This window comes from Schistocerca piceifrons, chromosome 3 (assembly GCF_021461385.2).
Source record: "Schistocerca piceifrons isolate TAMUIC-IGC-003096 chromosome 3, iqSchPice1.1, whole genome shotgun sequence".
Classification (NCBI taxonomy): Eukaryota; Metazoa; Arthropoda; class Insecta; order Orthoptera; family Acrididae; genus Schistocerca; species Schistocerca piceifrons.
The window spans coordinates 751,088,532-751,112,988 of record NC_060140.1 but is presented as its reverse complement, the minus strand read 5'-3'; positions in this window follow the sequence as shown (position 1 = coordinate 751,112,988).

Genomic DNA, 24,457 nt, shown 5'->3' with positions numbered 1-24,457 from the left:
CACCAAATCGTCTAGTTCCTTACTGATATTAAAATTATGGGTCTGATCACGGGACGCAAAATAAAATTAAAATCTCCGCTTAACATAAGTTTCTGCGGAGCTTTAAAATAGACTACACTCATGGTCATAAATTAAATATAATTGCAGAATGTGGTACCACACAACGTGGCACTACACAAGACTGGCGCTAATAGCATAGGCATATAGGGAACACACACGACACAGATCTGTAAGTCCAAGGTATTGGTGATAAGTTGAGAAAACCGTCCTGAATCACATGTGCTACAAAACACCACTGTTTCCTGCGCATGTACCCCGACATCATCATGGGGTATGATCACAATGCACACGTACACAGACCGCACAACGAGTTGGCCTACTCTGGATCAGGTGGTCGATCAGCTGCTGGATATAGCCTCCCTTTCTTGTACCAGTGCCTGTCGGAGCTCCTGAAGTCTCGTAGGGGTTTGAAGACGCGCAGCGATACGTCGACTAAGAGCATCCCAGACTTGCTTCTGTTTCAAGGTACTCCTCCACGATGGCAGCTCGGTGGGGCCTTGCCTTGTCATCCATCAGGAGGAAGGTGGGACCCATTGCACCCCTTAAAAGGCGGACATACTGGTGCAAAATGAAGTCCCGATACACCTGACCTGTTACAGTTCCTCTGTCAAAGACATGTAGGGGTGTATGTTCACCAATCATAATCCCACCCCACACTAACAAACCACGACCTCCATACAGATCCCTTTCAAGGACATTAAGGGGTTAGTATCTGGTTCCTGATTCACGCCAGATGAAAATCCGGCGATAATCACAGTTCAGACTATACCTGGACTCGTATGTGAACGTAACGTGGGACCACTGTTCCAATGACGATGTACTGTGTTCTTGACACCAGGCTTTACGGGCTCTCCTGTGACCAGGGGTAAGTGGAATGCACCCTGCAGGTCTCCGGAGTGTTCAGTCCTCTGTAGACTGTGAGTCTGGAGACAGCTGTTCCAGTGGCTGCGGTAAGGTCCCGAGCAAGGCTACCTGCAGTACTCCGTTGCCGTCTGCGGGAACTAATAGTGAGACATCAGTCTTCTTGTAGTACTGTACAATGTGAACATCCCGTACTGTAGCTTCTGCACACGTTTTCTGTCTGTTGGAATCATTGTCATAAACTTGAGATCATACTTTGTGGCACACAGAGGGCCCGTGCTACGACCTGCTGTGTTTGACCAGCCTCAAGCTGCCCTAGTATTCTACCCCTCATAACGTCATCAATATGTGTTCTCTGTGGCATTTTCAACACACAGTCGCCATTAGCGCATCTGAAAACGGCTGCACACTTACTGGAAATTTGGAAATTTGTGGTAAGGCCTTATGGGACCAAACTGCAGAGGTCATCGGTCCCTAAGCTTACACACTACTTAATCCAACTTAAACTAACGTACGCTAAGAACAACACACACACCCATGCCCGAGGGAGGACTTGAACTTCTGATGGAAACCGCGCGGACCGTGACAAGGCGCCTTCGACCGCTCGGCTACCCCGTGCGGCAACACTTACTCGCTGCATCGTACTCTGACATGCACCTGCACACCTCTGCGTATGTGGACTGCTGCCAGCGGCACCGTGCTACGACCGGAGGTCAAATGCACCATATGGCCATACCCCGAGGTGATTTAAAGCCGCAAACCACCCACCACAGCGATGTTTCATCATGTATCAGCATTATCCTTAATTTATGAGCATGAGTGTACATCCTTTTTATAAAAACGCGCACGATTTGTGGAACGACCAGATTCTGAAGGGGCTTAAAGAAGAATTAAAGTCAGGTAACTAAAAGTGCAGCCTATTCCTCGGCCGTTATCAAGAACTTTAGAATCAGTCAGCAGTATTACCTCTCTGTAAGATAATGCAGTATCGGTAGATAGTTCAGGAGCCATTTTAAAATAAGTATAAAAGACGGGAATAGAAAAATTTTCAAATAAAACTTCTTGAAAAACTATCGTAAATAAATTGTCGCAGCGCCGGAAGTCTACGCTCGGAACTAATTCTGTTCACATTCAAGGTAAGAAAGGTATAGGCCTGCATCTGTTGATTACCAAAACTGTGCAGCTGATTACTTGCACATGACCGTTAACAGACCATGGCAAAGAAAATGGATGTATCTGAATATAAAGAGATAGATCCCTTTTGCCACCGACTTTCCGTTTTTTCTTTTTCCGCGATGCAAGGTTGGAAACGTTGTTTGCTAGTGTTATGTGGGAAGGAGACTGCCGCATGGGGCAACGTGGGGAAGGGGAAGGGGGTGGTGGGTCCTGCGGAATTTCAGTATCAGGTACAGAGAATACACCGCACTCTTCCACAGGCGGGCGGTGCGGCTCCTAGGAACCAACGGAAACGGACACTGTCGGTACGTCTTTTACCGCCACGACATGTGCCTCTGGCTGGTTCTGACCAGCAGCGGCTTGTGGCGTGGTTCCCCAATCCGGGGGCGCAGACGAAGAGTGGGAATATGTTGCAGACTGAGGGATGCCTGGCAAGTCCGTAGATATAGTACGGAGCTCCGGAACAGGTCTATCGTCATGTGTCGCCGGAGCGGCGGACTCGGACTCGGGAGCCAGGTCAGACGTTTTCGAATCTCGAACAGCAGCCGACATGCTATCATCCGGCCCAAACCCAGGGAGGGGAGAGGCCTGCTGCACGGGAATCTTTTCAGTGGAGCGGAGAAGCGAAGAGGAACCGTCCGACTCCACACCACCTTGCGTCCGTCGACGCTTGTTTTGAGGTGAAGGTGGTGGCGGCGCGGAAGCTACGGTGGCGGAGTCCCTACGCGAGGCTAACGGCGGAAGTGAGCTAGGTCCATCATCCAATGGCTCGCCTTGCCCCTCAGAAACGTGATAGGGCACAATGGCTGCCACCTGAGGAAATACACTCCTGGAAATTGAAATAAGAACACCGTGAATTCATTGTCCCAGGAAGGGGAAACTTTATTGACACATTCCTGGGGTCAGATACATCACATGATCACACTGACAGAACCACAGGCACATAGACACAGGCAACAGAGCATGCACAATGTCGGCACTAGTACAGTGTATATCCACCTTTCGCAGCAATGCAGGCTGCTATTCTCCCATGGAGACGACCGTAGAGATGCTGGATGTAGTCCTGTGGAACGGCTTGCCATGCCATTTCCACCTGGCGCCTCAGTTGGACCAGCGTTCGTGCTGGACGTGCAGACCGCGTGAGACGACGCTTCATCCAGTCCCAAACATGCTCAATGGGGGACAGATCCGGAGATCTTGCTGGCCAGGGTAGTTGACTTACACCTTCTAGAGCACGTTGGGTGGCACGGGATACATGCGGACGTGCATTGTCCTGTTGGAACAGCAAGTTCCCTTGCCGGTCTAGGAATGGTAGAACGATGGGTTCGATGACGGTTTGGATGTACCGTGCACTATTCAGTGTCCCCTCGACGATCACCAGTGGTGTACGGCCAGTGTAGGAGATCGCTCCCCACACCATGATGCCGGGTGTTGGCCCTGTGTGCCACCTGCACGGCGCCAAACACGCATACGACCATCATTGGCACCAAGGCAGAAGCGACTCTCATCGCTGAAGACGACACGTCTCCATTCGTCCCTCCATTCACGCCTGTCGCGACACCACTGGAGGCGGGCTGCACGATGTTGGGGCGTGAGCGGAAGACGGCCTAACGGTGTGCGGGACCGTAGCCCAGCTTCATGGAGACGGTTGCGAATGGTCCTCGCCGATACCCCAGGAGCAACAGTGTCCCTAATTTGCTGGGAAGTGGCGGTGCGGTCCCCTACGGCACTGCGTAGGATCCTACGGTCTTGGCGTGCATCCGTGCGTCGCTGCGGTCCGGTCCCAGGTCGACGGGCACGTGCACCTTCCGCCGACCACTGGCGACAACATCGATGTACTGTGGAGACCTCACGCCCCACGTGTTGAGCAATTCGGCGGTACGTCCACCCGGCCTCCCGCATGCCCACTATACGCCCTCGCTCAAAGTCCGTCAACTGCACATACGGTTCACGTCCACGCTGTCGCGGCATGCTACCAGTGTTAAAGACTGCGATGGAGCTCCGTATGCCACGGCAAACTGGCTGACACTGACGGCGGCGGTGCACAAATGCTGCGCAGCTAGCGCCATTCGACGGCCAACACCGCGGTTCCTGGTGTGTCCGCTGTGCCGTGCGTGTGATCATTGCTTGTACAGCCCTCTCGCAGTGTCCGGAGCAAGTATGGTGGGTCTGACACACCGGTGTCAATGTGTTCTTTTTTCCATTTCCAGGAGTGTAGATCCGTTAAAGTTAGTCTTTTACGTTGTTCGTAAGTGGATTTTAAGACCGTGACACGAACGCTGGCGTCTGTACGGAGGTTTCTACTCTCATTACCTACAAAACAGGTCCCTTCACATCCTGTGTAAATGCTATGTACTCGGTAGCCACACACCTGCAAATGAGAGGAAATGTTCCGTTTGAGCATTATGTCCACGAATCGAACTCCTCTATAATCTTGCAAACGATGTTGAGCGGATCAGCGTTCCCGCTCTGTATTCCGCATATCCCCAAACGAAAGTAGGACGCTCTTGAGAAAACTGTTTTAAGCTTCGGGTGGAAGTTTGAACACCCTAACAATCGTATATTCTACCTCCGCTTTTGTCAAAATAACCATGCCATAAGACCCATCATGATGAGTGAAAGGGACTTGTTGTCCGTGTCGAAAAAGGGAGCCTGATAACCTGAAAATTCAAATGGTTCAAATGGCTCCAAGCACTATGGAACTTAACATCTGAGGTCATCAGCCCCCAGACTTAAAACTACTTAAACCTAGCTAACCTAAGGACATCACACACATCCATGCCCGAGGCAGGATTGACAACCTGAAGCAGGTCTATAAATTTGACATAAAACACATACATTTCAGAATTGAAGTACGAGGGGCGTTTGAAAAGTCCATGCAAAGTCCGAGAGATGGCACCACCGGCGCGTATCGAGGTCATGTTTAGTTAGTAGCATCTTTGGAAAGAAAACACACCAAGTTTCAGCCATACTGGTCTATTTCTTTGTATTTGGCATTCATTTGAATCAAGGAAGTCGAGTGATTGTCAAAAAATGGACGAAGAAGAATTTCGTGTGGTGATTAAACGTTACTTTATGAAAGGCAAACCGCCTCAGGAGACTAAAGAGAAGCTAGATAAACATTACGGTGACTCTGCACCTTCGATTAGAACGCTTTACAAATGGTTTCAAAATTTTTGGAGTGGCCAAGTGGGCACAAGTGATGCTGAATGTTCTGGACGTCCTGTGGAGGTTACGACTCCAGAAATCATTGATAAAATCAATGATATGATGATGGATGACAGAAGAGTTAAGGTGCGAGAGATTGCTAGTGCTGTGTGCATCTCTAATGAACGGGTACATAATATTTTGCATAAACATTTGTTCATGAGAAAGCTATCCGCAAGATGGGTTCCGCGATTGCTCACGCTTGAACAAAAACGGAATCGTGTGAAGTGTTGCAAGGATGGTTTGCAGCTGTTCAGCAAGAATCCGCAGGACTTTAAGCGTCGTTTCATCACTGCACATAAAACATGGATACATTACTATACTTCTGAGACCAAACAGCAATCTAACCAATGGCTTACCAAGGGAAATCTGCATCAAAAAAGGCGAAGACCAGTCCTTCGGCCGGAAAAGTTATGGCGAGTGTCTTTTGGGATTCTCAAAGGATAATCCTCATCGACTATCTGGAAAAGAGTAAAACTATTACAGGTGCCTATTATTCATCGTTATTGGGCGTCTTGTAAGATGGCAAGAACTATGCCCCTTACATGATGTCATTCAAGATCATCTAACTCACTTTGAGCAAACAGTAGGGCTGAACAAAAATGACTGACAAGGCGCAATTCATTTTGCAGAGGGTATAGTATGGACGTATTGGAATAATTAATGTCAGGTGATGGTTTTACATGACATGAAAACTTGGTGGAAACGCATCGATTTACTGGAGGCTAGTTTATCCCAGGGAAGTAATTGAGTTGACCATGGCAGGCTGGGGAGCGCCAATGGGAAGCAACAATAGGCAGCTCTGAGAAAGCAGTAACGGGGTGCAGCCTCCAGCTGCCTTAAGATGAGTAATAGTGAGTGGGTGGTTGACCCCATGCTGGTGTACCGGGAAGCGGATGGGGAACTAGTACGGCTGTTGATAAATGTCCGTCGTCCCGTTTTCAGTGAAACATGCGATTAAGCCGCGCAAAGCTATGGTGGAGTGGTCAACAGAGGCCAAAATATGCATGTTCGTTACTATAGCAACTTCACGCTGAATTCACGGTCAGCAGAGTCTGAAATAAATCAGGTGATGAGCAACAGAATGAAATACGCCGGCCTCCGATGGGAACATAGGACCAAGGAATTTGAAGTACTTTCCTGGGAGTCAGAATTCCGGAAAAATTGGTGTTTTGTGCAGACGCTAACCTTGATGGGTGGCCTGGGAGGAGCTAAATAGCAGAATTTGAGGGGAAGGGGAAATTTTGTGGGAATTTGTTCACTTCCTAGAGCAGGTATTGGTCAGTGCTGGGAAGCAACACATAATTAACGGGACTGGCGCTGCAATTGGCGTAAGTGGTTTTGCTGGAGGGGAAACCGAGACGAAAAGTGAACTGGCAGAAGTCTCCGTAGAGGTCTTCCATTCCCAGCTTGCCTAGAGTGTGGACGTGGCGTTCTTTACTCAGCTTGCCTGAGAGAGAGTGAGCATCTCTGCAGTTTAGGACTTAGCAAACAGAACGATTGAGATTGGAAATAGAAAGTTTTCGTTCAACTATGTACTGAGCAAGATAGCTAGAAGTGAATAGATGAGCGCAGCCTTGCAGCACCACAAGTTTGGCCGACGTCCAAATAATGACGACGCGTCGACACGCTGAATTCGGTGTTATTGCGCCCTCTCCAGCCACTGATTAATTTGTTGGATCACGTCGTCAAAGTTTCCATGAGGGTTTCATGGGCCATGGATTGTAGATTTCATCTCGCACTTCACATTACACCTGGGTAAGTTGACAGGAATTAATTTAGATTTATCATGCTTTACTCCACGCAAACGCAATCTATTACCACTGTCTGTTAGGAGAGTCATGTATTGTGATGATTGAAGGCCGTGAGTTAAAATAAATCTCTGCTAATCGACTGCATCTGTTTTCAATCAAGTAGTTGAAATCCCAAGTCACTTTCTTAATTAATTTTATGTTCAACATTTGCATCTGGTGTTCAATAGCTGAATATAACGTCAATGTGCACCCCTTTTTAATTAAAAGGGATCAATTCTGAATCAATTAATGTCAACACTGCCACTGCAGTTCAATCAGGAGTCACAGGGCCTTATTACTTTCTATGCGCTATCCGACATTGCGGCAGTTTTGCACTCTCTGTTGATCCGTTAGTCAATTACCTGGGGTGAACACACACCAAAACCAGATAAGTGACGGGTGGGGTTTTACAGTCTGTAAACCGAACTGCAAGTAATACTCCGGCGATTGGACCTCAAAAAAGTCCTTTTTCATCACGACAATGCACCAGCACACACCTCAGCAGTTGTGGTCGCAAAATTAATGGAAATAGGATTCCAACTCGTCTCACATCCCCCCTGTTCTCCAGACTTGGCTCCCTCGGACTACTATTTGTTCCCCAATTTGAAGAAATGGCTGGTGGGACAACGATTTTATTCAAACAAGGAGATGATTGCAGTAACTAATAGCTATTTTGCAGACTTGGAGAATTCCTATCATTCGGAAAGGATCAACAAATTAGAACAGCATTGGATGAAGTGTGTAAGTCAAAAAGGAGACTACGTCGAAAATAAAAAAGGTTTACCCCAAACTCGTAAGTAGTTCTTATTTTTGCACGGACTTTTCAAACGCCCCTCGTAAGCCATGTGAACTTCTTCTGAAGTGTCCTTGATAGTATCTACAAACCAATCATGAATTTCTAAGGAACCCGGCTGCACATGGCCCATTGCCTTGTCAAAACTAAAACTGAAGGTACCTGTGCGTGGAATTTTCCTGGTAGCCACGCACGACATCACGGTGCAAGAGAACGCAGCATCAAAATGGAATCATAAACACGAGACGCCGAGAGACAAAAAACGATGTGGCGCACACAACGACTCACATGACACTGACGAGAAACAAGGAAGCTCTCACAGCGCAACGACAGAAGCAGGAACGGGTGGAACCTTCTCGCCCGGCGTGCGAAGAGTAATGAGCCATCCGGACACAGTATTAATCGCAATTGCGCCGACTCACACTCCCATCTAGCGCCACCTATCCGCAGCCCCCGTTCATGTCCTCCATGCTCGCAACTTTGAGATTTCTGCAGGAGGTCGAACGTAATTGTGCAACCTCACTGAAGGTGATGGCCTAATGGCCCACCGAAGCGAATCCATTATATGAATGTGTGTCGGCTTATAAGGCGAATGTACGAAGGTCACTCGAAAAGAAATGCACACTATTTTTTTAAAATCCATCTTTTATTCTACATGTTTGAAAGTTTTACAGTGTGTAGATACATCCTTTAGGAACAATATTTTCATTTCTCCACATAACTTTCATCCCTCTCAACTGCCTTACGCCATCTTGGAACCAGAGCCTGTATACCCGCATGGTAAAATTCTGGAGCCACTGTTTGGCCGCGTGCAAAAGGGAGTCATCATCTTCAAACCTTGTTCCACGAAGAGAGTCTTTCAGTTTCCCAAAGAGATGATAGTCACATGGAGCCAGGTCAAGACTGTAAGGCGGGTGTTTCAGTGTTGTCCATCCGAGTTTTGTGATCGCTTCCATCGTTTTTTGACTGGCTTGTGACAGTGCATTGTCGTGGAACAGCAAAACATCCTGCTTTTGCCGATGTGGTCGAACACGACGCAGTCGAGCTTGAAGTTTCCTCAGTGCCATCACATATGCATAAGAATTTATGGTGGTTCCACTTGGCATGATGTCCACAAGCAAGAGTCCTTCGGAATCGAAAAAAACCATAGCCATAACTTTTCCAGCAGGTGTGGTTTTGAATATTTTTTCTTGGGTGAATCTGCATGATGCTACTCCATTGATTGCCTCTTCGTCTCTGGTGAAAAATGATGGAGTCATGTTTCATCACCTGTCACAATTCTTCCAAGAAATTCATATCCACCATTCTTGTACAGTTCCAAAAGTTCGCTGCATACCGTTTTTCTTGTTTCTTTGTGAGCCACTATCAACATCCTGCGAACCATCCTGGCACAGACCTTTTTTAACGCCAACGCTTTCAGTATTCTGTAAACACTTCCTTCCCCTATCCCAACGTAGCGTGACAATTCGTTCATTGTGATGAGTCTGTCAGCAGTCACCAATTCGTTAACTCTCTGCACATTGTCTGGCGTGTGTGCAGTATGAGGCCTGCCGCTGCGAGGACAATCCTCAATATTGCTGTACCCGCTTTCATCATGTAACCTGTTTGCCCACCGATTAACTGTACTGCGATCGACAACAGCATCTCCATACGCCTTTTTAAATCTCTTGTGTATGTTTCCCACTGTCTCGTTTTCACAGCACAGGAATTATATGACAGAACGTTCTTCTGAAACGCCAAGTGTAGCAGCCATCTTGATGACATGCTGTGACGGCGCCACTCACGGGAACAGGTTGAACTAAGTTTGAAAACAAGCGGGAACGATCTATCTACACACTGTAAAACTTTCACACATGCAGAATGAAAACTGTATTTTAACAAAAATAGTGTGCATTTCTTTTGGAGTGACCCTTGTACAAAAACGTCACCCTTAAACTGCCGAGGCGAATCAGTTACATAAATACGTGATGTCCAGATGGCGCAGTGGCTAACGCGATTGCCTGGTAAACAAGATATCCCAGGTTCGAGTCCCGATCCTACACACAATGTAAGTAGGCTGTTTATGTTTTCTTATTGGCAACGTTACGTAGCTCTCTGTATGAAAATCACTGGCTGTGCTGTGTGCAGTCTGTGGCTAGTTTGCATTGTTGTCTGCCATTGTAGTGTTGGGCAGCTGGATGCGAACAGCGCGTAGCGTTGCGCAGTTGGAGGTGAGCCGCCAGCAGTGGTGGATGTGAGGAGAGAAATGGTGGAGTTTTGAAATTTGTAAGACTGGATGTCATGAACTGCTATATTTATTATGACTATTAAGGTAAATATATTGTTTGTTCTGTATTAAAATCTTTCATTTGCTAACTATGCATTTCAGTAGTTAGCGCCTTCAGTAGTTTGAATCTTTTATTTAGCTGGCAGTAGTGGCGCTCGCTGTATTGCTGTAACTTGAGTAACGAAGATTTTTGTGAGGTAAGTGATTTGTGAAAGGTATAGGTTAATGTTAGTCAGGGCCAATCTTTTGTAGGGATTTTTGAAAGTCAGACTACGTTGTGCCAAAAAATATTGTGTGTCAGTTTAAGCACAGTCATGTACAATTGGAAATGGAAATGTCGTGTGGCTAGGTACAATTGTTCAAAGGGGACGTTTCATATGTCGACCCTTAGCCGAGGATACCTCACTGGAATCTTCTGATTTTTTTCTTGTAATTTGTGTAATTAGTGTAGCTATTGTTTATTGCTAGCGCGTAATTGTAGAGAGAATCTCCTTTGTTGTTGCAGTCTTTCATTGCTGTACAGTAAAGCAGTTGTGGCATGCATGTAGATTTGCACCAAGTATTTCGCAGCTGCTCTTGCAATTAAGTAGATATTATTTTCAATGCTATATTAATGTGTTTTCTTATTATGCTCTTCAAATTGTGCTTTTCTGTGTTGTCGTGTGAAATATTGTGACAATAATGGCGTGTGAAAAATGTAATACTAGGCTTCAAAGGAAACTGAGAAATGACAGTGAAGAAGAAAGCAGTGTGTTAGCGCCACCGTGTAATCAATTAACTAATGTTCAAAGTAGTAATTTGGTAATTGTGCATAGGGAAATGGAGTGGGCTGCAAATAATGGTGTAGGCAGTGAAACAATTAGTGAACAGGGAAGCATTATCGATCGATCGGTCGGCAACAGCTCGCCTCAGGAATCCGAAATGACACAACACAAGCTTGCAAATACTGTAGATTCAGGTTTTGCGTCTTCACCGTTTTCTCAAATAAGTCAAGACACATTTTCTGCTCGTAAAAATGTGAATGTTGCCGGTGAAAATGCACTGCCGAAAAGCATAGAGGAACAGATTCCAGACTCTAATACATTATTATCGCAATTAATGCAACAAATGAAACAAAATCAGTGACAAACACAGCAACAGTTAGCCACAATGGAACAAAATCTTCAAAAGTTAGACCCAATGGAACAAAATCTTCAAAAGTTAGACACAATGGAACAAAATCTTCAGAAGTTAGACAACACGCTTGAACAAACACGTGAAGATTTAACTACTGGGTTACATAACATTGAATCGAAATGTCAAAAAGTCTGTAATGACGTTAAAACACAAATTTGTGAGCATTTCCAACCTATTTTTTCGCGGCATGAAAATGCATTACAGAATCACGAAGCATCCATAAAAGAACTGCAAACTATTGTTCATCAAAATCATGAGACCTTGCAAGCTAAAATTGACTCAGTTGCATCTACCGATTTGGTTACACAACTTGCAAAAACTCAGGAAAACTTAAAGGACACAGTAGATACTCTGAAAATTGGTTCAGAAAGACACATGGAGGAAATTAGTTCATTATCAGAGAAAGTAATCGAACTTTCGGATCAGCTAAATAATTTATCTACAAAGGTAGATGATGATCTGAATGACACAAGACCTGTAGCCTTCACTGACACTGAAGAGTATGAACAAATTAGAAAATTCAAACAAAATCAAAATCAAATCAATACACAGTACAAAAGAGAAATCCGGGAAGTACAAGATCAGTTGGCACAAGTAATACAAGAATTACATATTTCAGAGGACACTTGCGCTCCAATATGGGAAGAGGGACATAGAGATACGGAACAACCACAAAATTATAACACAGGACACTTCGGAAATTATGAAAGAAATTGGCAAGGCGCATTGAATTTTGAGATGGAACCGCCGAAACGATGTATCAATGACCGATATGCGACTCGCCGACATGATGATTTTGACTATAAGTTGTTTATTACTACACGTAAATTCAAAACATTTAAGAATTCCGGCAACGACATTCATCCACAAGCGTGGCTTCATCAATTCTCTCATTGTTTTCCTCCCAACTGGTCATTAGAGCACAGATTAGAATTTATGTGTGGCTATTTAGAGAATGAACCAGCTGTAAGAATGCGATCGGTCATTCACGATTGCCACAGTGAAGGAGAATTTTATCATGCCTTCCTCTCAGCATATTGATCTCAAGCTACACAAGACCGAGTAAAACATAGCATCATAATGATGAAACATTTCGAACAATCTGAATTCTCCAGTCTTGTGAAATATTTTGAAGACATGTTGCACAAGAATCAGTACCTGTCAAACCTATACAGCCACTCAGAACTCATCCGCATTTGCTTCATCAAATTACCTGAACATTTACGACATATTATTTTGGCAGGACGTTGCAAAGACGACATTGAAGCTTTTCAGGGACTCTTACAGGAATTAGAAATTGACACTGACAATCGCGGGACGCTAAAACAGGAGCACAATTACAAGTCACATCCGTCACAATTCCACGATGACAGAAATAATAACTGGACACGACAAGGCTATTCTTACAACGTAAATCGTGACCAAAACAGACACCACCCGTATGACAACTGTTGGCAGAGTAAAAATAATTACAGAGAAAGATCGCATTTCCATAGTAATGACTATCACAGAGACTACCATAGAAACAGACAATATGGGAACCAAAACAATTATTATTACAGGAGACATAATAACTTCAGACGCAACGGTCAACCGTGCAGTGATAATTCAGGGAGAAATTCTCCGGCACTTAACTGACAAGAAAGAAACTACAGGAACTACCGACATGACGACAGACGATATAATCATAACGACAGACCGGAATTTCATCAGAACTGGCGGGATTCAAACAGAGCAGGGCACTCTCGACGAGGTGAATTTGTAGAAGTTAGACCTCCAAATCGCAATAACGACGAGCGCCAACAAAGAGGCAGACAATGACTTGCAGTGCAGGCAGCCAAGTGCGCCGGCTGACTCAGAGAAAAATAACACAGACGCTAACCTTGAGAAAAATTTTAGCATTCCTTACCGACGTATACCACATGATAATTGCGTTGAAGTTGAAACTCTGCACACTAGGAAGAGTAAAGGATTGCACCACATTTCACATGTAAAACCGTTTATTGAGAGATAATGTGTTTTTTTAACTTAGTCTTTGCTATAAAATTTTTCACTTCACGTTACTGGTACTCTTTCTCACACTTACAAACTGTTAACATGAAACAATGTTTGAAGTTAAATATCCAGTCAAGAACCAAGAGAACTTATTTAAACAGAAATTACGAATGCATTGTTATGGTGAACAGACGAGACAGTGTTGTTATTTGTACATTCTTGCTTGTTAGTTGCACGATTATGTAACGACTATCAGTCTTACATACTTAGAACATATACTGGTACTACTAATGAGATTTTAATGCAACATTTTGGTTTACTTGAAAATACATTCTGGATTTAAAGTACTTTCTCCGAGATACCAGATGACACAATGGTTAGCTTATGTGACAGCTACACGATTTTATCACGACGCTACTAATGAGTGACAATTTACAATGTTGCTTTTGCAGTGTTTCTGTTTTATATCTGCACAGTTTTTCTGTACTATTCTCGAAAGTAAAACATGTTTTAGTAGTAACTTTTGTGGTATAGCTACAATGAGACTGCCTTTTCCGTAGCACAACAATACGTTACAGCACAGTACTTTCTTCATCACGGCAATAAGCGTAATAACTAAGATATCTATACGCAAAGCATTTCACTTTTGTTTATCATGAGGTAAGTACATTGACTTCTGCAGAACTTAGCTTTTGGAGGACGATAACTACAACACTTCCACAGAGATTATCTTACAACAAGAGCACAGTTTAGCGCTACATGACATGCATTTGAGTGATTAATTTTATACTTAAGACATTTACTTTTAAAGATTTTTGAATTACAAAGAAAGTTTTCCGTGATACATTTCATTCCATTGCTGTAATCTGTAACACCTGAGGGTATAATTACAGTAATCCTCAGGGGGGTACACGCCTACTTTGTGTACCATGTGTTTGGCAAGCACAATGAGCCCTAGCTAATATGGTATTTGCTTATACAACTTTACACATCGGTACCATATTTCTGTAAGACAGAATTACACAGCTATATGATCATTTAACTGAGAGAGACAAACATTTTTTTACTACGTCAGTGACACATGTTAACACAATTACACAGTTGGATAACTTCACACATATGAAATTGAATTTTGTCTGTACTTTGTGAAATGTTCATTTTTTTTCGGAACCATTGTGATACTATGAGAGCTTTGAATGATGTATTTGATATGGGAACATGATTTTAAAGTACGTTTGAGGTAGATGACAATATTGAAATGAGCAGAGAATTTTTTTAAGTTTTGAAATTATTGGAGGAAGCTACAACGATTTTGATATTTGACTGAGGTGTTATAATGTTATTATTATGAAGACAATGTGTATTATGCTGTTGAGGTATGTTTATGATCAATAAGCTGATGCTATATGAGGAATTTCATTATGCTACATATTTATTATGATGAAATATTGAAGAAGTGTCGACGAATATGTATATGTGTAATAAGGTAAGGAATAATGAGTAGTGGTTAGGGACTCTGACTTGTGAAATAGGATGTTCGAAACCGAGAATCGTACTTTAAGAGTTATGAAATGTTTGTAAATGTGCGAATGTATCACAACGCCGACGAAAACTTTTTGAACACTGTTATATTCATAGGATTTTGTTTCTCGACCTATGAAATTTTTTATATGAGACTGTCACTGTAATGCAAACTGGTGTCGTAAATATTTCGGTAAGAAAGTTAAGTGACCACCTTCACGTAATCTACATCTACATCTACATTTATACTCCGCAAGCCACCCAACGGTGTGTAGCGGAGGGCACTTTACGTGCCACTGTCATTACCTCCCTTTCCTGTTCCAGTCGCGTATGGTTCGCGGGAAGAACGACTGTCTTAAAGCCTCCGTGCGCGCTCTAATCTCTCTAATTTTACATTCGTGATCCCCTCGGGAGGTGTAAGTAGAGGGAAGCAATATATTCAATACCTCATCCAGAAACGCACCCTCTCGAAACCTGGCGAGCAAGCTACACCGCGATGCAGAGCGCCTCTCTTGCAGAGCCTGCCACTTGAGTTTGTTAAACATCTCCGTAACGCTATCACAGTTACCAAATAACCCTGTGACGAAACGCGCCGCTCTTCTTTGAATCTTCTCTATCTCCTCTGTCAACCCGATCTCGTATGGATCCCACACTGATGAGCAATACTCAAGTATAGGTCGAATGAGTGTTTTGTAAGCTACCTCCTTTGTTAATGGACTACATTTTCTAAGGACTCTCCCAATAAATCTCAACCTGGTACCCACCCTACCAACAATTAATTTTATATGATCATTCCACTTCAAATCGTTCCGCACGCATACTCCCAGATATTTTACAGAAGTAACTGCTACCAGTGTTTCTTCCGCTGTCATATAATCATACAATAAAGGATCCTTCTTTCTATGTATTCGCAATACATGACATTTGTCTATGTTAAGGGTCAGTTGCCACTCCCTGCACCAAGTGCCTATCCGCTGCAGATCTTCCTGCATTTCGCTACAATTTTCTAATGCTGCAACTTCTCTGTATACTACAGCATCATCCGCGAAAAGCCGCATGGAACTTCTGACACTATCTACTAGGTCATTTATATATATTGTGAAAAGCAATGGTCCCAGAACACTCCCCTGTGGCACGCCAGAGGTTACTTTAACGTCTGTAGACGTCTCTCCATTGATAACAACATGCTGTGTTCTGTTTGCTAAAAACTCTTCAATCCAGCCACACAGCTGGTCTGATATTCCGTAGGCTCTTACTTTGTTTATCAGGCGACAGTGAGGAACTGTATTGAACGCCTTCCGGAAGTCAAGAAAAATAGTATCCACCTGGGAGCCTGTATCTAATATTTTCTGGGTCTCATGAACAAATAAAGCGAGTTGGGTCTCACACAATCGCTGTTTCCAGAATCCATGTTGATTCCTACATAGTAGATTCTGGGTTTCCAAAAACGACATGATACTCGAGCAAAAAACATGTTCTAAAATTCTACAACAGATCGACGTCAGAGATATAGGTCTATAGTTTTGCGCATCTGCTCAACGACCCTTCTTGAAGACTGGGACTACCTGTGCTCTTTTCCAATCATTTGGAACTTTCCGTTCCTCTAGAGACTTGCGGTACACAGCTGCTAGAAGGGGAGCAAGTTCTTTCATGGGCTCTGTGTAGAATCGAATTGGTATCCCGTCAGGTCCAGTGGACTTTCCTCTGTTGAGTGACTCCAGTTGCTTTTCTATTCCTTGGACACTTATTTCTATGTCAGCCATTTTTGCGTTTGTGCGAGGATTTAGAGAAGGAACCGCAGTGCGGTCTTCGTCTGTGAAACAGCTTTGGAAAAAGGTGTTTAGTATTTCAGCTTTACATGTGTCATCCTCTGTTTCAATGCCATCATCATCCCGTAGTGTCTGTATATGCTCTTTCGAGCCACTTACTGATTTAACGTAAGACCAGAACTTCCTAGGATTTTCGGTCAAGTCGGTACATAGAATTTTACTTTTGAATTCACTGAATGCTTCACGCATAGTCCTCCTTATGCTAACTTTGACATTGTTTAGGGTTCTGTTTGTCTGAGAGGTTTTGGCTGCGTTTAAACTTGGAGTGAAGCTCTCTTTGCTTTCGCATTAGTTTCCTAACTTTGTTGTAATGCCTCGTGGGCACCCAGCTGCGCGATAGTTGCCTGGAAAAAAGTCATTAGTGTGTGCCTTTCAGAGGCACAGGTGGAGAAAAAAGGAGGCCATTATCCTCGCTATTAACATTTCTTTGTGGAAAGCATCGCAAATATGACACACTCATTACTTGAAAACATATCATTTCTCGTACTTTGTGCTACTTACTGAAATGCTTATGAATTGATGGGAAATATTCGTATATCTGCACACCTGATTATGACAAGTGTCTTTCTACGAGAGTTGAGAGAATTTCTACTAACTTATGAAATGCCACATGACTATTGAATGATATTTTTATGCTTCAGTTTAGATAGTTGCTTATTTCATTTGATATCTGGTTTCCAGCTGTGTTAACAACATTGGTTTTATAAAACAAAATTAAATCCGTTTGCTAATGTGAAAACTTTCTGCCAACAGATCTGTTAAACAATAATTTTATGATCCACATTCTTCAAAAAAGGAGCACTTGGCTAGAAAGCACAGTAAGAAAGGACTAGTAACAGTAACTGCATACATAATTTTCTTTTCAAGTACATGATAATATTTTTTTTACAATAAGTTGTTGTGGTGCACCACTTTAATTACATAGACATTAAGATGTGAATAAACATTTCCCTTATCTGCATTGTTGTTTGTAGTGTAATATTTTTTTCTGCCTGAGCTATGTCATGTTTAGATATAAGTTATTGCATTTGCTGCTGCTGTTTGCCAGGCATAGTGCTACTAAATTTCACTTTGTATTACTCTGTTAAGCTAGTTTTACTACTGATTTATTTTTCTTGTTGCTGCACATTGGCTCATATTAGTTGTAATATTGCAATTTCTCTGCTAATTTAGATTTACTGCTGCTTGCTTTGCCAATTTGCATTTTTTTGTCCTTGCTGTTTGTGTTAATTTGTTATGTGCTGCTGCATTGCCTCATCCCTTGGTATATATATCTGAGCTCAGTAGATTTAAGTTAGCTTAAGAGGGGGTAGACTATATAAGAAACTAACTATGATGAATTGGAAGAAATGCATTGAGAAGCTATAAGAAAATGGTTTGGCCAAAAAAGTATTTTGAAAGAGGATATGAACAAAAAAGTAGGGTTTAGGGAAAATAGGTTTAGGTAGGATTTTCTTGGAAATAAATGATGAGGTAAGATAATGGAAAATAAATAATGAGGTAAGAAATGTGTGAACACATCAATTTTGGTGGAAACAAATGTTGAAATAAGAGGAAAGATACATGGAATGAAGTTTTGGGGTGGACTGAAGTACCAAATGTCACACTGAAAACAAACCCTATTCTGATCTTTTATGTATGTACTTGTGTCATAATTCCTGTAACACTGATGTATATGTTTATTTCTTTTCTTTTGTAAAGCCTGTATTACTACAAATGTTATCTGTATTGTTATGTTCTTTAATGATGCATTTTGTACCGTTGTAATTGCATTCTTATGTTATAAAATTGTAATTGACACCAGTTCATCATATTATTAACTTGTAAGTTCCATTTCACTGCACACGTTCCTGTTGGTCATAGTATATGGACAATATGTGAGAAGTAGGGACTGTTAGTGTTTGTACGTGTGTTAATAATTCAGCAAGGGACTGGATAACAGCATTGCTGGTTCTAAGGACAATTCCCAACACTTTGTGAGTGCACAAGTGGTGGTTATGGACTTGCTGTATTATCCGCAAGACTCTTCAATGGCGATTGTGCACCTGCACAGTCACAACAGATGGCTGCTGGCCATCTTTACAAGGACTACAGTGGGTCTGCACCTCTGGTGCCCACCAATACCGTAATCTCTACCAGGACTACAGTGGGTCTACTCTGTGATGACCTGCCTACCAATATTCTTCAAAACTTCGAATGACTCTGCTGTGGGTTTGCTCTGTTGTGACCCATTACTTGTCTGCATGTCGAGAGTCAGCACTGTCTCTCCGTTGGAAGGACAACACTACTTCTTCAACACTGCATGGAAATCCACTACTTCTGTGTGCATTTTCTTTTACTGCTCAGACTTTCAGAAAAACACTGCAATTTTACTGTGATGAATGATCAGGACTGTCTTTATGGACTGTGAGAAAATTTTAGCTTTTGACCAACATTATATCAATAAGTGTGTGCATTTGATATTTTTGTCATTGTAATTATGAAAAATTTTATCAAATCATTATTGGCCACTGCCCAAAACAATTTGTAAAATTTTTTGTGGGAAGCATAGGGGCTATGTAAGTAGGCTGTTTATGTTTTCTTACTGGCAACGTTACGTAGCGCTCTGTATGAAAATCACTGGCCGTGCTGTGTGCAGTCTGTGGCTAGTTTGCATTGTTGTCTGCCATTGTAGTGTTGGGCAGCTGGATGCGAACAGCGCGTAGCGTTGCGCAGTTGGAGGTGAGCCGCCAGCAGTGGTGGATGTGAGGAGAGACACGGCGGAGTTTTGAAATTTGTAAGACTGGATGTCATGAACTGCTATATATATTATGACTATTAAGGTAAATACATTGTTTGTTCTCTATTAAAATCTTTCATTTGTCAACTATGCATATCAGTAGATAGTGTCTTCAGTAGTTTGAATCTTTTATTTAGCTGGCAGTAGTGGCGCTCGCTGTATTGCTGTAGCTTGAGTAACGAAGATTTTTGTGAGGTAAGTGATTTGTGAAAGGTATAGGTTAATGTTAGTCAGGGCGATTCTTTTGTAGAGATTTTTGAAAGTCAGATTGCGTTGCGCCAAAAAATATTGTTTGTCAGTTTAAGCACAGTCTTGCATAATTGTTCAAAGGGGACGTTTCAACACTTTCACTCGTCGCCGCTGATTCCCCTGCGGCTAACATCAATAATTCCTTCCCTTTCCTTCCTTTTCCCCCCCTCCACCTTCAATTTACATAATGTGTGTCACAGCTGAGGATTTCACGTGGTGTATGTTCTTTCGGACTGTACGGAAACTCTGCGACAACCCTGGAAGACGGCGGAAATGTACGCAGCCCAGAGACCGGTTCTAGACTACTGTTACATTGCGTCTCTTTTCTGGGAACTTGTCTAATAACTAATGCTCGCAAAGCAGACGTATGTATGATTCAAACAACGGAAATTGCTTTTAATGACCACATGTTGACCAGATCTGACAGGAAAATAAACGTACAGTTACGATTATTATATAAATTCTGGTGGAGGCTCAAGTGGAATCACGAATATACAAAATTCAGTACAGATCCTGCATACGACAGCCGTTACTGCTATATATGCAATAATTTACTTCTCTATCCTAACGGTTCACCGTTAAATACCACTGCGCAGTCGACAGAGAAAGACAGCACCTCAGTCACAACATAACTGAAAAATTTACACTCTGAAAAAATAAGTATTATAATTCAATAGCATATGCAACAAATAGTGTTTGTCAAGCTCACTCTTTTGCGAGGTTGATTTATTTCGCAGATCAGACAGTGTAACAATTTCAGTACAATTACAGCAGAAATCTAACCAAGATTTCTTTCACCGCAGCTACTGGTTCACAATCGGTAATACTATTTACTTCCATTTTGTTCTGCATTTTCAAATATATGATATACATAACTGTCAGTTTTCTTATCGCTGTAATCGGGGCATGCGCAAAGTGAATATTACTTCGTTAACGACAACGTACGAAACGGCAGACCATTACTACGCCGACCACCGTTCCCACACATAATGAAACATGCAAATTGCTGTTAATTATTGTCTTCGTTGCCAAATAAAACGCACGTAGGTGAAATCATGAATATTGTATCACAGTCTTACTGCGTGCGACTGTGACCTCCTGCGATGCAGTTAGTTGTCGGCCTTGTAATCTGCGCTTTGCTCCTGCCTCGCTGCTAACTGTGATAGTTACCTCAGGATACCAAAAACTCGCAATTCTCTCATTGTCATATTTCATTTGGTGGAGAGACAACACTTGCGAGGAACATTTCATAAATAATGCATAGATTAGTATTACTGTGGATTGTTCGATGCAACAACAATTACAATTACGTCTGATGCAGATGCAAGCTTAAGGAAGGTGATCGTTATTTCGCTTTTTCGCTGTGTACTCTGACATAAAATTGGCGAGAGGTAGAAATAGACCTGCAGGGGTCTCGGCTACTGTGCCTGTTGAAGGCCAGAGGTCGTATACCAACATTGAAACTTCACGCAGCAAAAACCCGATAGCAATCCATAGTGCGGTAAGTGAAGTTTGTGGTGAGTTTACAGTGGACTGCAGTGCTGTTTCACGTTCGGTTAATCGTATTCGTGGTGCTCGTATGAGCGTAGGCGATAATCCGAGACCAGGGGGCCAAAAACCTCAACAGATAAACGAAGTGTGTAACTTTTGGCAGATCCTCTTGAATAAGATCGCAGTGCGACTTGTGAGGAACTTTCTGAAGCCACAGGAATTCCCACAACGCCACTATGCCGTAATCTGACGCATGATTTGATAAAGTGAAAATTTCTGGGAGATAGGTACCACACTGTCTGAGTGCTGAAGAGATGTAGAAACGCCTGGACATTGCAACATTGCTGAAGCAACGATTCGGCCTTGAAGGTCAAGGATTCGTGTGTCGAATTGTCGCTATTGATGAAACGAGGATTAGATACTTTGAACCGTAGTTGAAATCGCAGTCCAATGAGTGGAAAGCTTCAGATTCTTGTTAAAAAAAAAAAATCGACGCGCTCAATCAGAGCACAAGCAAAGGATGATTTTTGTTATGATCACCAAGGAGTTATCATGACAAATAGAATCCCATCTGGAACAAGTGTCACAGTAGTGCATTATCGTAACTTCAAGCAAAACCCGCGCAGATAAGTTCAGAAAACCTGATCTCGCCGGCCGATGTGACCGATCGGTTCTAGGCGCTTCAGTCCGGAACCGTGTGACCGCAACGGTCGCAGGTTTGAATCCTGCCTCGGGCATGGATGTCTGTGATGTCTTTAGGTTAGTTAGGTTTCAGTAGTTCTAAGTTCTAGGGGACTGATGACCTCAGATGTTAAGTCCCATAGTGCTCAGAGCCATTTGAACCATAACCTGAACTCAGGTGCTCGAACCTCGGCCATTCGTTCTCCATGACAATATTCGCGCGCATATCGCCAATTTGTCACCTAAAAACTGCGCGAATAGGGATGTGAAACGTTGCCGCATCCTCCCTACACCCCAGACCTGAGTCCACCGGACTTCGACTTGTTCCCGAAGTTGAGAAAGCCTGTGAGTGGACGCCTATCACTCTCTGGAAGAGCTTTCTACCACCGTCAACCAAGCCATTCGACAGATGAACGTAAGTGGTGTGCTGGATTGAATAATAAAGATGCGGTCGTAGAGAAGACGGGAGACTAGATTGTAGGATCCTAAAGAGACAGAAAAAATAAACGTGAAAGAAAAAAATGGTGCGTGTATCATTTTTTGAAATGTCCCTAGTATATTTATTCCATTAAAATGTGATCGAATAATTTTATCTTCAAACATACGGACCACTTGTCTGTGTCGTTAATAACTACACACACCACTTGTCGGACGTGTTGTTAATAATTAGACACAGTATTTTGACGTCATAACGAAACACCTAAAGCAAGTACAAGAGAAGTACTTAGCATACTGAGTTCTGTCACATTACTTAAAGCAGCACTGTTGAGGATCCTGAATTTATATTTTAGAGAAGTGTGGTTCAAGTCTCGTTCTGCTCACTCGGTTTTAGGTTCTCTGTGTTTTGAATACCTCACAGCTGTGTGGTTCCTGCGATGACAGCACGCCAGATTTCCCTCACATCGCGGTCCAGGCAGTCTGCTGATCCGTCAGCTGACTTCGACAATTTTTTTGAGTTATCAGTATTCTGACTGGTTTGATGCGGCCCGCCACGAATCCCTTTCCTGTGCCAGCTTATGCCAACCTGTTCGTTTCAGAGTAGCACTTATTGCTCCGTATTTCCTCATTTATTGGATCTATTCCACTCTCTTTCTTCCACAGTTTTTACCACCTACAGCTCCCTCTACTACTATGGAAGTTATGTCCGTGGCGTCTTATCAGACGTCCTGTCATCCTGTCCCTTCTTCTTGTCAGTGTTTTCCATACACTCCTTTACTGTCAGATTCTCCGGAGAATCTCCTCATTCCTTACCTTATCGGTCCACTTAATTTTCAACATTCTTCTGTAGCACTACGTCTCAAACGCTTCGATTCTCTTCTTTTCCGGTTTTCCCACGACCATTGTTTCACTACCGTGCAATGCCATGCTCCAAACGTACTTTCCCAGCAATTTCCTCCTCAAATTAAGACCTACGTTTGGTACTAGTAGACCTATCTTAGCCAGGAATGCCTTTTTGCCAGTGCTAGTCTGCTTTTTGTGTCCTCCTTGCTCCGTCCCCCACGGGTTATTTTGCTGCCAAGGTAGCAGAATTCCTTCACTTCCAATACTTTGTCATCGCCATTTCTGATGTTAGACTAAGTTTCTCACTGTTCTCATTTCTGCTACTTCTTATTATTTTCGTCTTTCTTCGATTTACTCTCGATCTGCAATTTTTACTCATTAGACTTTTCATTCCATTCATCAAGTACCGTAATTCTTCGTCACTCTCACTCAGGATAGCTATGTCATCAACGAGTCTTGTCTTGAAATTCTTTCACTTTGAATTTTAATTTCTCTCTTGACCCTTCTTTTAGATCCGTCGTTGCTTCCTCCATGTATAGTCTGAACAGTAGGAGCGAAAGACGACATCCCTGTCTTACACCCTTGATAATCTGAGCTCTTCGTTCTTGGTCTTCCAGTCTTATTAGTCCCTCTTGTTTCTTGTAAATATTGTATATTACCCATCTCTCCCTACAGCTTACCGCTATTTTCCTTAGAATTTGTCATCGATATCCATCAGATAGTAAACATTACCATTTTTTTTTTGTTATTTTACCTCCACGATGGTTCAGGACAACGCTTAGCCCTACGTCTTCACATGCAAGCATATTATCCAGTTCATTTCCACATGCCACATAAATGACACTCTGACCTTGAGTTTTACTAAATTCTTGCGAGAAATTTCAATGGAAGAATGTCAACACTGCGTGAAAAAAATATTTTTCCTTCAGTTGATCAGATTTTTTTTTTGTCATCAGTCTACTGACTGGTTTGATGCGGCCCGCCACGAATTCCTTTCCTGTGCTAACCTCTTCATCTCAGAGTAGCATTTGCAACCTACGTCCTCAATTATTTGCTTGACGTATTCCAATCTCTGTCTTCCTCTACAGTTTTTGCCCTCTACAGCTCCCTCTAGTACCATGGAAGTCATTCCCTCATGTCTTAGCAGATGTCCTATCATCCTGTCCCTTCTCCTTATCAGTGTTTTCCACATATTCCTTTTCTCTCCGATTCTGCGTAGAACCTCCTCATTCCTTACCTTATCAGTCCACCTAATTTTCAACATTCGTCTATAGCACCACATCTCAAATGCTTCGATTC